The sequence below is a fragment of the Papio anubis genome, chromosome 1 (assembly GCF_008728515.1).
Source record: "Papio anubis isolate 15944 chromosome 1, Panubis1.0, whole genome shotgun sequence".
In the NCBI taxonomy this organism is placed as follows: domain Eukaryota; kingdom Metazoa; phylum Chordata; class Mammalia; order Primates; family Cercopithecidae; genus Papio; species Papio anubis.
In genome coordinates, this window is record NC_044976.1 from 183,860,132 (window position 1) to 183,874,660 (window position 14,529).

Consider the following 14,529-nt stretch of genomic DNA (forward strand, 5'->3'; position numbering starts at 1 on the left):
CCTCATCTCTACAAAAAAATAGAAAAAAAATTAGCTGGGCCTGGTGGAAAACACCTGTAGTCCCAGCTACTCAGGAGGCTGAGGCAGGAGAATCACTTGAGGCCAGGAGTTTGAGACTCCAGTGAACCATAATGGCACCACTACACTCCAGCCGGGGCAACAGCATGAGACCCTGTCTCAAAAAAAAAGAAAAAGAAAAGAAAGAAAGAAAATCCTTTCACAACCTGAACAATAATTATGAGAGATAAGTAGAACCAGTATTTTAAAATCACCATTTAGAAAATTTAAAAAAAAAAAAATTAAGCATAGAATTTTATTAAGCAACCTACCTAAACATGGCTACTTAGGAGATTGAGATTAAAACTCAACTCTCCTAATTTTTAATTTCATTAATGGATCTGGATTCCTGAAGAGGGGTTTTCTTTGGTGTTCTGACATTTGTGGAACCACAAATAATATTTCATGGTTTTTGCAAATTATCATTTAAGAAAAATATTGAAGAAAATATCCCAAAAAATAAGAAAGAAAAAACAAAAAAGTTGTAAACCAATTTGCATTGCTGGGAGGCAGTTAATCCTGCTTGAACTTACACCAGTGATATCTCCCCGGAGCCAACTCAGATTTTAATGTGAATATAAATCCTTGGCTGATGAAGTCTTAGTTAACACTGTAGTTTACAAACAGCCCTTTATGTGTGAACAAGAAAGCTAAAGTCTCACTCCCCTGCCTGCCTTCTCCCCTCCTTTTTCCTCCAGGTTCTATAGCTTTGAACACTAAGCTCCCAGAGGTGATCTACGTATTTACTATCATTGGAATTCATAACATCAAGAATCAGACCTAAGTCCCCGGATAAGTGGGAACTCAAAATTGGGTAACTATTGAGGAGAAGAAGTAATAGGTTTCCTCTGTCTAAAAAACAAATGCTGGCACAAATCTGAGGTTTCTAAAAGACAGAACGAGGCCTTTGGTTCTGAATACACATTGCCAGTAATAAAGAGAAATATACACTACCAATAGTCAATATAAGGGGAGATGAGGGTTTGGAATCTTGGCTGTCATAAAACAGGACCGGGTGTGGGTCCGGTTTTCTTCTTCATTCACTTGTTAGTGCGCACGTGTGCACACACACACGCAGACACACACACACACACACACACACGGTTCCCTCTTCACAAATGCTGTTAAGTATTTTCTTTCCTTTTAAGGCAGGGTCTTGCTCTGTCGCCCAGGCTGGAGTGTAGTAGCGTGATCTTGGCTCACTGCAACTTGCACCTCCCAGGCTCAAGCAATTCTCCGACCTCAACCTCCCAAGTAGCTGGGACTACAGGTGTGTGCCACCATGCCTGGCTAATTTTGCATTTTTTGTAGAGATGGAGTTGCCCCATGTTGCCCAGGCTGGTCTCAAACTCCTGGGCTCAAGTGATCCACCTACCTTGACTTCCCAAAATGCTGGGATTACAGGAGTGAGCCACTGAGCCCGGCCAGCTATTTTCTCAGAGCCATTCCCTTCTAGACTATGTAGGCACCACCTCTAAGCAGCTAATCCCCAAAACAGTAATGCAATTTTTAAACTGTGATTAGCCAGCTCCTCCCTTTCAATATCCCCTCTCCCTTTAGACACAGTGATGCAGCACTCTCCTGATTATATTCTATAACACTGACTACGCCCAGTCTATCATAAGGAAGAATTCAGACATTTCCCAAGATTCTGCCATCTGTCTTCCTCTCACCTCACTCCCTAATTCCCTGGAGATCTACCCACTTCTGTGATTTCAGCTGTCACTTGGATAATGTTGACTTTGAGAAACTCATCTCCAGCCTTATCCACAGTACTAGGGTCCTATCAGGAGTTTGTAAATGTTGAACACCTCAACCAAGATATGCTTCCTGGACTTCCAACTTGATGCGTGGAAAGTGACATCTTCATGATCTCCTTATCCCTTGCCCAAACACCCTTGCCTTCTTGAATTGGTTTTTTATGCTAGTAAAACTAGTGGGTTCTGCCTCAAACTTGCTTATACATGGAGTTACCTTTGAGTCCTCTCCTCCATCCTAGCTTGCATAAATCCAACCCGTGCTTTGCATTCGTATTGACCTAGTTAGCTTTCACCAGGATTATTGCATTAGCTTGTTAGCTGTCCTCCTTCCCCTGCCACCTTTCCATCTCCAATACTTTCTACTTTCTGTTGTAGGTGAATTATTCTACAGCACAGTTCAGACCAAATCACATCCAAGCTCAAAAAAACACAGCTCCTTATTGCCTACTAAGTGAAATATATGCTTTACAGAACTTAAAAGGGCCTTCCAAATATAGTCCCAAACCACTGTTGCTGTCTCGCTCATTGCATGTGCTCAGCGAACCCAATAGGCTCTCTGTTCTACAAATACATCCAACACTTTCCTTGCCCCTTGCCTCTGCTTGATTGTTTCTTCCACCTGGAATGGGAGTTTCTAGGGTCCCCATCAAATACCACTGTCCTCCTCCATCAAGTCATTCCCTATTCTCCAAGCTGACAATTAGCCTCCTCTGAGTTCCTGTAGCATTTGTTTCTGTCTTCTGGAACCAATCACAGTATATATTATGGAATAGTCCTTTGTATCACTCTTTTTTTTTTTTTTTTTTTTTTTTTTTTGAGATGAAATCTCGCTGTCTTGCCCAGGCTGAAGTGCAGTGGCGCGATCTCGGCTCACTACAAGCTCTGCCTCCCGGGTTCACGCCATTCTCCTGCCTCAGCCTCCTGAGTAGCTGGGACTACAGGTGCCCGCCACCACGCCCAGCTAATTTTTTTTATTTTTTTATTTTTTTGTATTTTTAGTAGAGACAGGGTTTCACTGTGTTAGCCAGGATGATCTCGATCTCCTGACCTCATGATCTGCCCTCCTCGGCCTCCCAAAGTGCTGGGATTACAGGAGTGAGCCACCGCGCCCGGCCTGTATAACTCTTACTATCTGCTATTAGGTTATAGGCACCTTGAGGACAGAAACCTTGTTTCTGCCCCACAATGTCTTTCATAAATTAACCCCTCAATGAAACCAGAAGCCAAGAAACAAGAAATTATACTAAGGGTTTTTTCATAGATGTTTGGGGCTGCAAAAGATACTAAAATACCCGTTTAATAAGTCTAATCATGCAACTCTCATTTTCTCTCCTGCCTCTCTCCATTTTAAAAAGAAACATTCCTAGGCCCAGGAAAATGACATGATTGTGCTCACAAAACTAATGACAGAGGAAGGATTAGAATTCAGATCTCCTGAATCTCAATTCATTAGCCCCATCAAAAGATTCATTCCTTTCTATCCTTTTCTGTCCTTTAAATGGATATTTTTCTCGTTAATAAAGATTTTCTCAGCAAAGTAATTTTATTCTTTTATATATTATTTAAGCTTAAAGCATTTGTGCTATATTCCTGGCCCTACATATAACTTTAGCAAAATTATACTTATTTTTTTTTTTAACCAAAGGACCAAACAGAGACATCAGAGAAACATCTGGTCTGATTCATCAGGGTAGCAGCAACATTGCTATTTATACACGAGTACAGCCCTATCTTTGTAGCTCTCAGCTGTTCCTCATTGCTCAGTATGTTCCCCTTTTCAACCTTGTCTGTCCCTCATCACGATAGCATCCTGCATCCTGAGTCTTAAGCAGAATCTAATGCAATCATAGAGACTATATTTCCTACTCCCTAGAAGGGGTCTGTCTTGAAAAGGAAATATTTTTCTACTTTCTCAGTCTCTTTATTGAGGCATATAGGACAACAAGCCTCAAGTGGTTGGGTGGCTGCCATTCATTCCACAGCATTCTGGGTAGAAAGAAATTGGATAGAAACCAAAGCTGTGGCATAAGTCAAATTTGGAAGCAGGTCAGGTAGAAAGGAAGTGAGTATTCTAAATGGGGAAACTGAGGTTAATGAGGAGAATTTAAGGAGCACTGATTCTCCTCATAGCAATTAGAAACTCCATGATCTTACGGAGTCATCAGGACCGAAGGAAGGCTTAGGAATCTTCTTGGGTTTTGTGAGTACCCTTTTATATCTGGCCCATGTCCTCTAAGAGAAGGCCACTGTTTGTACTAACCAATGACAATATTGTTTGGAAAAGCAGTGGAACAGTCCAGAGACAAACAGACATCTACCAGTCACTTCTGGGAAAAACTCCTCCAAAATCATGACCTCACTTCAGCATTCAATTACAGGCATGCAAAAAAAGTAAAAATACTCAGATGGAATCACAATGGCCCCTGACATCAGGGCCTAATTAAAACCTTAGAGGTCCTAAGCACTGAAAATAATAAGGTGCCTCAACCCACCTAAAAATTTCTTTTGCAAAGTGTTAGGAAGAGCAACAAAGTTCTGTTTTATTTTTTCAGTGATAACCACTACAGAATTTACTTCAGAAATGGCAGATACCAAACTCTTAAAAGTTTTGTATGTATCTTACTGTATTCCTACTTTTCCAGTGCCCTAAACACCATATCTGTTGAGTAATCCAGCTCTTCTTGGAATATCCCAAGCCAACCATCTATTAATAAACACTGTCTATGAAGAGTGTAATCTTTAGCAAATTAATGTCTGTGTTTTTCTATTAACTATAGAGACAACAAGTTAGGTAACCTTAGCCAAAGAAAATGATCACTTCCTTAGCTTTGTTATTCTAATGAGTCCTCAAAAATGTGATTAAAAATCAGAACCAAATGATTCTAAAGAAGAGATTTTAAAAAATTATTCCACTGTCCTCCTATTACTCTGAGAGAAATATTATCTTAATTGGTCAATATGTGGAGGCTACACAACCATTTTCATTTTTCTCTCATATCTTAAAGATGTCAAGACATTGGTTATAATAGCTAGAGCCTATTGAAGGCTTGTGAATAAAGACAAAAATATCCAAAATATATCTTTTGTAAGCTGTCATCTAAATATGGATGAAGAATCTCTTCCCAGTGTTGATCATGGTTAATCATTAGTATTGAGAAATAAGAAACCTGGAAGATTTTGTTTTTTTGGTCATTTTTCCATTAGTTTATAACAGGAAATTATTAGCAGGATAACCAGGGAGGAGCTGGAAGGTTAGAAGCAAGTAGTCAGAAAGTGGGATGTCAAAATCTGAGATTGCTAAGGTGTAATGTCTGAGTGATGACAAGATACAAAATGTGGTCCTGAGAGGTGGATGACTAGAGTAGATTGGAGGAGAAGGTCAGAAGGGTTAAGAAGATAGGAAAACTAGAAAGCTAAGTTAGTGGAACAGTTGTTAACACCAACTCCTAGGATGGTACTAGGAGGTAAGATAAAGATAAAAACTATTAGGGAGTTAAGTCGCCAAATTTTTGGAGAATGAAGGGAACCAACCAGGAGGGTGGTTAGTGACAAAAAAGAAGAAAGGGTAGAGGGAACCCTTAAGAAAAGAATGAGTATTTACATGAGATTTAAAGAGTGGTGGTCTGCTGGCCGGGCGCGGTGGCTCAAGCCTGTAATCCCAGCACTTTGGGAGGCCGAGACGGGCGGATCACGAGGTCAGGAGATTGAGACCATCCTGGCTAACACGGTGAAACCCCATCTCTACTAAAAAATACAAAAAAAACTAGCCGGGCGAGGTGGCGGGCGCCTGTAGTCCCAGCTACTCGAGAGGCTGAGGCAGGAGAATGGCGTAAACCTGGGAGGCAGAGCTTGCAGTGAGCTGAGATCCGGCCACTGCACTCCAGCCTGGGCGACAGAGCCAGACTCCCTCTCAAAAAAAAAATAAATAAATAAAGAGTGGTGGTCTGGAAGTAGCAATGGACCGTCAGCCAAATGCTAACCCCTGCATCCCAACTCCCTCTACAGCACAACAGAACAAAGTGTGTGGGAGAATGAACAGCCTCAACTAGAGGATGTTGCGAGGTAAATCCTAGCCTTGAAGTGGGTCCCTCAATTCAAGACAAGTGAAGAGTACATTTCCAAGAAAAAATATTCAGAATGTAGAATATCTTGTTTATAATGGGATAATTGTTCCAGATGGCTCAGTGCAAGGATAATTAAGGGGTTTGTAGTGATAGCCACAAGAGGTGAGAAAGAGGGGTTTCATAGTGATAGGCAGATGTGAGAAAGTACTGAACCATTCATTAAGGGGATGAAGGCAATAGAGAGCACAGGTGACTAGAAACATTGCCCATTCAATCAATGACTGGGGATTAGGGGAATGAAGGAGAGATGGGCTTCAAATATTATAGTTTGGCTCATGGTGAAGCCTGTCACAAAGTTTTTGGAAAGGCCACAAGGACCTTGTTCTAATCCAGGCTATCTCTCTGTGTCTGGAGCTGAAGCAATGAGCCTAGTGAGGACAGGGCTCTCTCAAGGTTTGTGGCTCAACAAAGGAGTTGTTTTTTCCATTTCATGAGAATTCTACTCTGTAGATACCTTCATTTTATTCCAGTCAATCAGCCTTTCCTAGACCCTCTTAGTTCCATGCTCTGCCTGAGACTAATGATTGATCATCTAAAATACACCAGTCCTGGGCCAGGAGTGGTGGCTCACGCCTGTAATCCCAGGACTTTGGGAGACTGAGGCCATTGGATCACTTGAGTTCAGGAGTTCAAGACCAGCCTGGCCAACATGGCGAAACCCCATCTCTACTAAAAATACAAAAATTAGCCAGGCGCGGTGGCACATGCCTGTAATCCCAGCTATTTGGGAGACTCAGGCATGAGAACCGCTTGAGCCTGGGAGGTGGAGGTTGCAGTGAGCTAAGATTGTACCAAGACATTCTGGCCTGGGTGACAGAGCAAGACCTTTCCTCAAAATAAAATAAAATTGAATAAAATTTTTAAAAAATAAAATACACTGGTACCTCTGTTCCCTTGCGCTGCCCACTGCATCAACTCTGTATCAGTCTCACAGTCTGTTTTTCCTGCTCCTCCTTTGTTTTAGTCTGTTCTCACACTGCTATAAAGATACTACCTGAGACTGGGTAATTTATAAAGAGAAGAGGTTTAATTGACTTACAGTTCCACATGGCTAGGGAGGCCTCATGAAGTGTACAATCATGGCGAAAGGTGAAGGGGAAGCAAGGCACATCTTACATGATGATAGAAGAGGGAGAGAGAGAGAGTGCAGAGGAAACTACCACTTTTAAACCATCAGATCCTGTGGGAACTCCTTCACTATCACAAGAACAGCACAGGGGAAACCGCTACAGTGATTCAGTCACCTCCTACCATGTCCCTCCCTCAACAAGTGGGGATTACAATTTGAGTTTAGATTTGGGTGGGGACACAGAGCCAAACCATATCATCCTTCTCAAAACAGTGGAGGCCTGGAGAAAATCCCATAACCGGAGTCTTCTGCTGCTACAGATTCAAGCTCAACTGGGCCCTCAAAGATTCCACCAACCCCTTAATTTGTCTTTGATCAGTTCCCTCTCCCATTCTGCTCAGTGAATAGACCTAACCTTTGTCTTCCCTCCTCAAGACCTTGTCAACTTCCAACTCTCATTCTCAACAAATGTTTCCACCTCCTATTTCAAGGAGAAAAATTGGGGCACTAAGTAAGATCTCCTTCAACATCTCCATCCCTCCAGTCTTTTCTTTCAGGCCCAGGGGATGAGAGGTCCCTCCTCTTTTTCAAAGGCCAGACACTCCCACCTCTTTTAGGGCTTAAACAATTATTTTCTCTTTTTTCCTTCAGCCACACCCTCAACACTGACTCCTTTCGATTCATGTGTTCATCTCTCCCATCTAATCAAAAAGTTGGCCGGGCATGGTGACTCATGCCTATAATCCCAGCACTTTGGGAGGCCGAGGTGGGTGGATCACTTGAGGTCAGGAGTTCGAGACCAGCCTGGCCAACATAGTGAAACCCCATCTCTACCAAAAATACAAAAATGGCTGGGCATGATGATGGGCACCTGTAATCCCAGCTACTCAGGAAGGCTGAGGCAGGAGAATCACTTGAACCTAGGAGATGGTGGTCACAGTAAGCCAAGATCATGCCACTGCACTCCAGCCTGGGTGACAGAGCGAGACTCTCAAGAAAAACAAAACAAAACGCTACTGACTGATGAAGTGCACTGATGTCTACAACTCTTTCTTTGAAATGCATCTAAAAAAATAGGCTGGATTGATGGATGGATGGATAGATGTAGAATAAACCAAATAAAGCAAAGTGCTCTTTTTGGAATCTAGGAGGTGGGTAAATGAGTGTTCACTGTACAATTCTTTCAACTTTTCTGTGTATTTAAAAATTGTCATAGCTGGGCATGCTGGCTCACGCCTGTAATCCCATCTACTTGGAAGGCTGGGCCAGTAGGATAGCTTGAGCCCAGAAGTTGGAGGCTGCAGTGAGCTATGACTGTGCCACTGCACTCCAGTGTTGGCAATAGAGCAAAATCCTCTTTTTTTTTTTTTTTTTTTTTTGAGACGGAGTCTCACTCTGTCGCCCAGGCTGGAATGCAGTGGCCGGATCTCAGCTCACTGCAAGCTCCGCCTCCCAGGTTCACGCCATTCTCCTGCCTCAGCCTCCCCAGTAGCTGGGACTACAGGCGCCCGCCACCTTGCCCGGCTAGTTTTTTTTTTTTTGTATTTTTTTAGTAGAGATGGAGTTTCACCATGTTAGCCAGGGTGGTCTCGATCTCCTGACCTCGTGATCCGCCCGTCTCGGCCTCCCAAAGTGCTGGGATTACAGGCTTGAGCCACTGCTCCTGGCTGCAAAATCCTCTTTTAAAAAATTATCATAATAAGAGTATTGGGATACACAACATTTTTGTGGAGATGTGGCTTCCAATCTAGCATCTTCCTCAAGCCACCATCCAATCTTTCTTCCTTTCTCTACCTGAACTTTTCTAAAGGGTAGATAATACTATCTTCACTACTTCCTTACCTCCCAGTCGCTAGTTTTCTTCAGATCTTTTAAAAAAGAGATAAAATTGTTTTGTGTCTTTATAAAATTTATATATATATACACATATATATATATATCTCCTAGACTTTACCTTTTGCACTCAGTATTGTTTCATGATTTATCTGCATTGATACTTGTGATTCTATTCCATTCATTTTAACTGCTGTATAATTGTATATCATATAGTCCACCCATTAGTTTACATATTCCACGGAAATGGTTGCTTCCAACTTTTTTATTGCAAACAATAAAGCAGTGATCATCCTTAAGGCACTTCTCCTTATGTATGTGTGCATTTCTCTAGACATATGTTCAGAAATTGAATTGCTATGTGTAGGGAATACACATATTCAACTCTACAAATAATTGGAAAATTGCTTTTCATAGTGGTTGTACCAATTTACTTTCCCATCAGAAGATATAAAAGTTTCTTTCTTCACGTTCTTGCCCAGATTTAGCATTATCAGATTTTTAGATTTTGCCATTCTTATGTATATGAAAAGCAATCCAATATTAATTCTGAATTTTCCTCCTTAGAAGAGAGGTTAACCATCTTTTGATGTGCTATCGACAATTTGAGTTTTACTTCTCTGAATTGCCTATTCACATTCTTTTTATTTATTTTTAATTTTTTTGAGACTGAGTCTCGCTCTGTTGCCTATGCTGGAGTACAGTGGCTCAATCATACAACCTTAAACTCCTGGGCTCAAGTGATCCTCCCACCTCAACCTCCCAGGTAGCTGGGACTACAGGTGTGCAGCACCACGCCTGGCTATTTTTAATGTTTTGTACAGATGGAGTCTCACTATGTTGACTTGGCTGGTCTCAGACTTCTGGCCTCAAGTAATCCTCCTGCCTTGGCCTCTCAAAGTGCTGGAATTACAGGCATGAGCCACTGTGCCTGGCCAATTCACATTCTTTGATAATTTTTTTTCCATTGCATTTTTGTCTTTTCCTTAATGGTTTTCCCCATATATATGCCTTACTCTAATCTTTTGAAAGTTTTTTGAATTGTAAACATTTTCTCTTGGTCTTTTAACATAGTTTATGGTATTTTTTCTCACATAGGAATTTATTTTAGGCTGGGTGCAGTGGTTCATGCCTGTAATCCCAGCACTGTGAAAGGCCAAGGCAGGTGGGCGGATCGCTTGAGCCCAGGAGTTCAAGACCAGCCTGGGTAACATGGCAAAACCCTGTTTCTATTAAAAATGCAAAAAAGTTAGCCTGGTGTGGTGGCATGTGCTTGTAGTCCCAGCTAGTAGGGAAGCTGAGGTGGGAGGATGGCTTCAGCCTGGAAAGTGGAGGTTACAGTGAGCTGAGATTGCACCACTGCACTTCAGCCTGGGCAACAGAGTGAAGAGTGAGACCCTGTCTCACAAGAAGGAAGGAAGGAAGGAAGGGAGGAAGGGAAGAAAGGGAGGGAGGGAAGGAAATTTTAATTTATCATCTTTATGTTCATTTATGATGTAAGTTTTTCATGCCTTAAAATCGCCTTCCCTCCTCCAAAGTTATAAATGTATTCTCCTCTACAATATTCCAAAATCTTTATTATTCTGCCTTTCACATTGATAAGTTTAATCCACCTGATATGTATTTATGTATATAGTGAGAAATAAAGATCTAATTTTTCTCTATATGGTAACTAATTGACCTAGCACCACCTATTGAATAGTCCAGCTATTTCCTGCTGCTTTGTGTGTTCTATCACATACCACACTCTCCTATGTGTTGCTCTCTGTTCCATTGAACTTTAGATTTATTTATGCTCTAATACCATACCGTCTTACTTCCTCCTCATTCTTATTTTCTTTTTTCAAATTCGTTTTGCCTATTTTTGGCCCTGAACTCTTCGATGGGCATTTTATAATCAAATGTCAATTTCCACAAAGCACTCATTGAGATTCTGATTATAAAATGTTAACTTTATACATTAATTAGGGAGCATCACCTGGTTATAATATTGAGTTTCCCTTCAAGAACATGATTTATTTCTTCTATTTTGTATTCATTGATAAAGTCTCATAATTTTTTTCCATATAAGTCTTAGACATATTTTGTTAAATCTATTTCTGGGTACATTATGGCTTTTGTTGGGACTACAATTTAGATATTCTTATTATATTTTCTAATTGGTTATTGCTGACACAGAAAAGCACTATATTTTATTTTATTTTGTTTTATTTTATTTTGAGATGGAGTCTTTCTGCGATGCCCAAGCTGGAGTGCAATGGTGTGATCTCAGCTCACTGCAATCTCTGCCTCCCAGGTTCAAGTGATTCTCCTGCTCCAGGCTCCCGAGTAGCTGGGACTACATGCGTGCACCACCATGCCCAGCTGATTTTTGTGCTTTTAGTAGAGATGGGGTTTCACCATATTGGCCAGGCTGGTCTCAAACTCCTGACCTCAAGTGATCCGCCCGCCTTGGCCTTCCAAAGCACTGGGATTACAGGCACGAGCCACCGTGCCAGGCCAGAAAACACTATTGATTCTTGAACATTGACTTTGTGTCCATCAGTCCTGAAGAACTCTCTTATAAGTATTGATAGGCTGAGCACAGTGAAGCACACCTGTAATCCCAGTACTTTGGGAGGCCAAAGTGGGCGGATCACAAGATCAAGAAATAGAGACCATCCTGGCCAACATGGTGAAACCCCGTCTCTACTAAAAATACAAAAATTAGCTGGGTGTAGTGGTGTGTGCCTGTAATCCCAGCTACTCAGCAGGCTGAGGCAAGAGAATTGCTTGAACCTGGGAGGTGGAGGTTGCAGTGAGCCGAGATTGCACCACTGTACTCCAGCCTGGTGTCAAAGTGAGACTCTGTCCCAAAAAAAAAAAAAAAAAAGTGTTGATAAAATGTCAAAAGATTGTCTTGAATATCCTCTGTAGACAATTATGTTATTTGCATATAATTATTATTTTATTTATTTCTTTTCAATTCCTATGCTTTTATTTCCTATCTTACTGCATTGTTTAGGACCCCCAGAACAATGTGGAATGGATATAATATCATGTCTTGTTCTTGACTTTGAAGAAAGTGTTTCCATCTTTTTCACCATTAAGTACAACATTTGCTGTAGGTTTTTGATATTTAGGATGATCTGATCTATTTCTAGTTTTCTAAGAAGAATATTTTAAAATAAATGAGGGCCAGGCATGGTGGCTCACACCTGTAATCCCAGCACTTTGGGAGGCCAAGGCGGGTGGATCACAAGGTCAGGGGATCAAGACCAGCCTGGCCAACATGGTGAAACCCTGTCTCTACTAAAAATACAAAAATTAGCCAGGTGTGGTGGTGCGCACCTGTAATCCCAGCTACCTGGGAGGATGAGGCTGGAGAATCGCTTGAAGCTGGGAGGCAGAGGTTGAAGTGAGCCAAGATCGTGCTACTGCACTCCAGCCTGGCGACAGAGTGAGATTCCATCTCAAAAAAAAAAAAAAATGTTTTCCTATAGTTATTGAGGTGATCATTTAAGTTCCTCCATTAATTGGATATGATAGTGAATTATACTAATAGATTTCAAAAAATAAAGTATCATTCACTTCTGGGATTAACACCCCTTGATTATACTGTATTTTCAATGAACTGCAAATATTGTGTTTAGTTTTTGTATATCTATATTTATATGTGAGACAAGTCAGTAACTTTCTGTTCTGGTCCTGCTCTTGTTTGGTTTGAATATCCTCTTTTGATATTCAAGGGAGTTGCCTCCCTACTCATTCTTCAGCTCCTTACAACTCTGTGACAACAGCTCTCAAAATGACATCTAAGTGAATAAATTGACATCTAAGTGAATATATTTATTTTCCTCTAAGCCCTATGTTACAACACCTGTTGTAATCATTTGACACAATTGATCACTTCCTTCTTAAATTGCATTCTTTATTTTAATACACCACTCTCCTTTTCTTATACATCTCTGATTATTCCTTCTCTACCTTCCTTGTGGGCTCATCTTCTCCCTGGACTCTCCCTTGTCTATCACTCTACAGATGTTCCTTAAGTGATCCGAGGCATCTTCAATGTTTCAACTACCACCTGTACAGAGATGAATTCCGGTGCTGTACTTTCAGACCTCTCCCCTCAGTTCTAGTATTTTCTGGCTCATTCTGGCTGTCCCAAAGGCACCCAGAACTTCACGTTTAGAATGAAATTTATCATCTTCTCCATTAAAAAAGTTTTACCTCCTGTTGACACAATCTTAGCTCATGACCCCATTATCCATACTTGTCATCTGAAAGAGAGTTGTTTGGTAGTGTCTCTCCTTCATCTCTGAAATCTAATCGGTTACCATGCCCTGAGAGTTTAACTTCCTAAACATTGCTTGACCTGTTCCCACTTCTCCATCTTCACCATCCACACCTCAGAAAGGCCTCTCTTCATCTTTCACCTGGTCTAGAACAACAATTTGCTAACAAATTTCCTTTGTTTTGTCTACCTTAAATACAGATATAACAAGAGGTGCAACTACAACCCCTTTCTAACTGTTCTCTCTCTAAATACTGAAGCAATTTAGTTAAAACTCTACTCTTGCCCTGCCACTTTTCTGCCTCAAAACCTGTTAGCCTTTCCACATCACAGACAAGATGGTCTACACTTTTTAGAGATAATACTCAGAGTCACCACCATCTACCTTTTACCCCTTTCTGTAGCACATTTGTAACTGTTTCCAGCAAATCAAAACTTGTAGTTTCCTATGTAGTCTTTGCACTTTTCCCCTTCTATGTCTTTGCCTATGCTGTTCCTTCTGGAAGCCACATCTGCTTCTATTTCCCTCTCCTACACCTAACCTCAATCCAGTTTCCTTCCCATCAAGAATCTGTCTTGACTAATTCTTCATATCCTTAAAGATCCAACTCAGCTGTCAGCTTATTAAAAAGGCCATTCCTGGATGGGCACAGTGGCTCACATCTGTAATCCCAGTGCTTTGCGAGGAATGAGACAGGAGGATTGCTTGAGCCCGAGAGTTCAGGGTTACAGTGAGCTATGATTGCGCCACTTTATTTTAGCCTGGACTTCAGCCTGGGCAATAGAGCAAGACCCTGTCTCAAGAAAAAACAAAAACAAAAACAAAAAAAGTCACTCCTAACTCTGATCTCTTCCAAAGACTTCACTAAGTGCCTCTCTCTTCAGTGATCTCATAAAAGCCATGATTCTTTTTATATTTTGCACCTCCCACATTGTATTCCTACATTGTATCATAAGTATTTGCTTTTGTATCCCCACTGAACTGTGAACTCATGGAGAGGAACAACTGGGTTTTTTCATGGTCAAAGTTCCAGAACCTAGCAGAGTATTTGGCAGAGTATTTGTTGAATTCAATGAATAAGTGATTTAGCTGAATTGGATATGCTCTTTGCAGAACACTTTTGGTTTTTCTATTATTTAAATTTTGGTTTTCACTAGCCTGCTCATACTACATAGATTTGATAAATTTAATTTTTATTGTTCTGGCTAACCAACTCTAAAAATAATAAAAAACAGTGATCTATCACTGTGGCCAGTATGGTCTACGTTGGAGTATGGAACCACAGGGGAAAACAGAAACAAATAAAGCAGGATAGAATGATCAAAGGAGAGGATCAAAATCAAAACACACACCACCTATTGTTTTAGTCATTTGGGGCTGGTATGACAAAGCACCACAGACTCGATGGC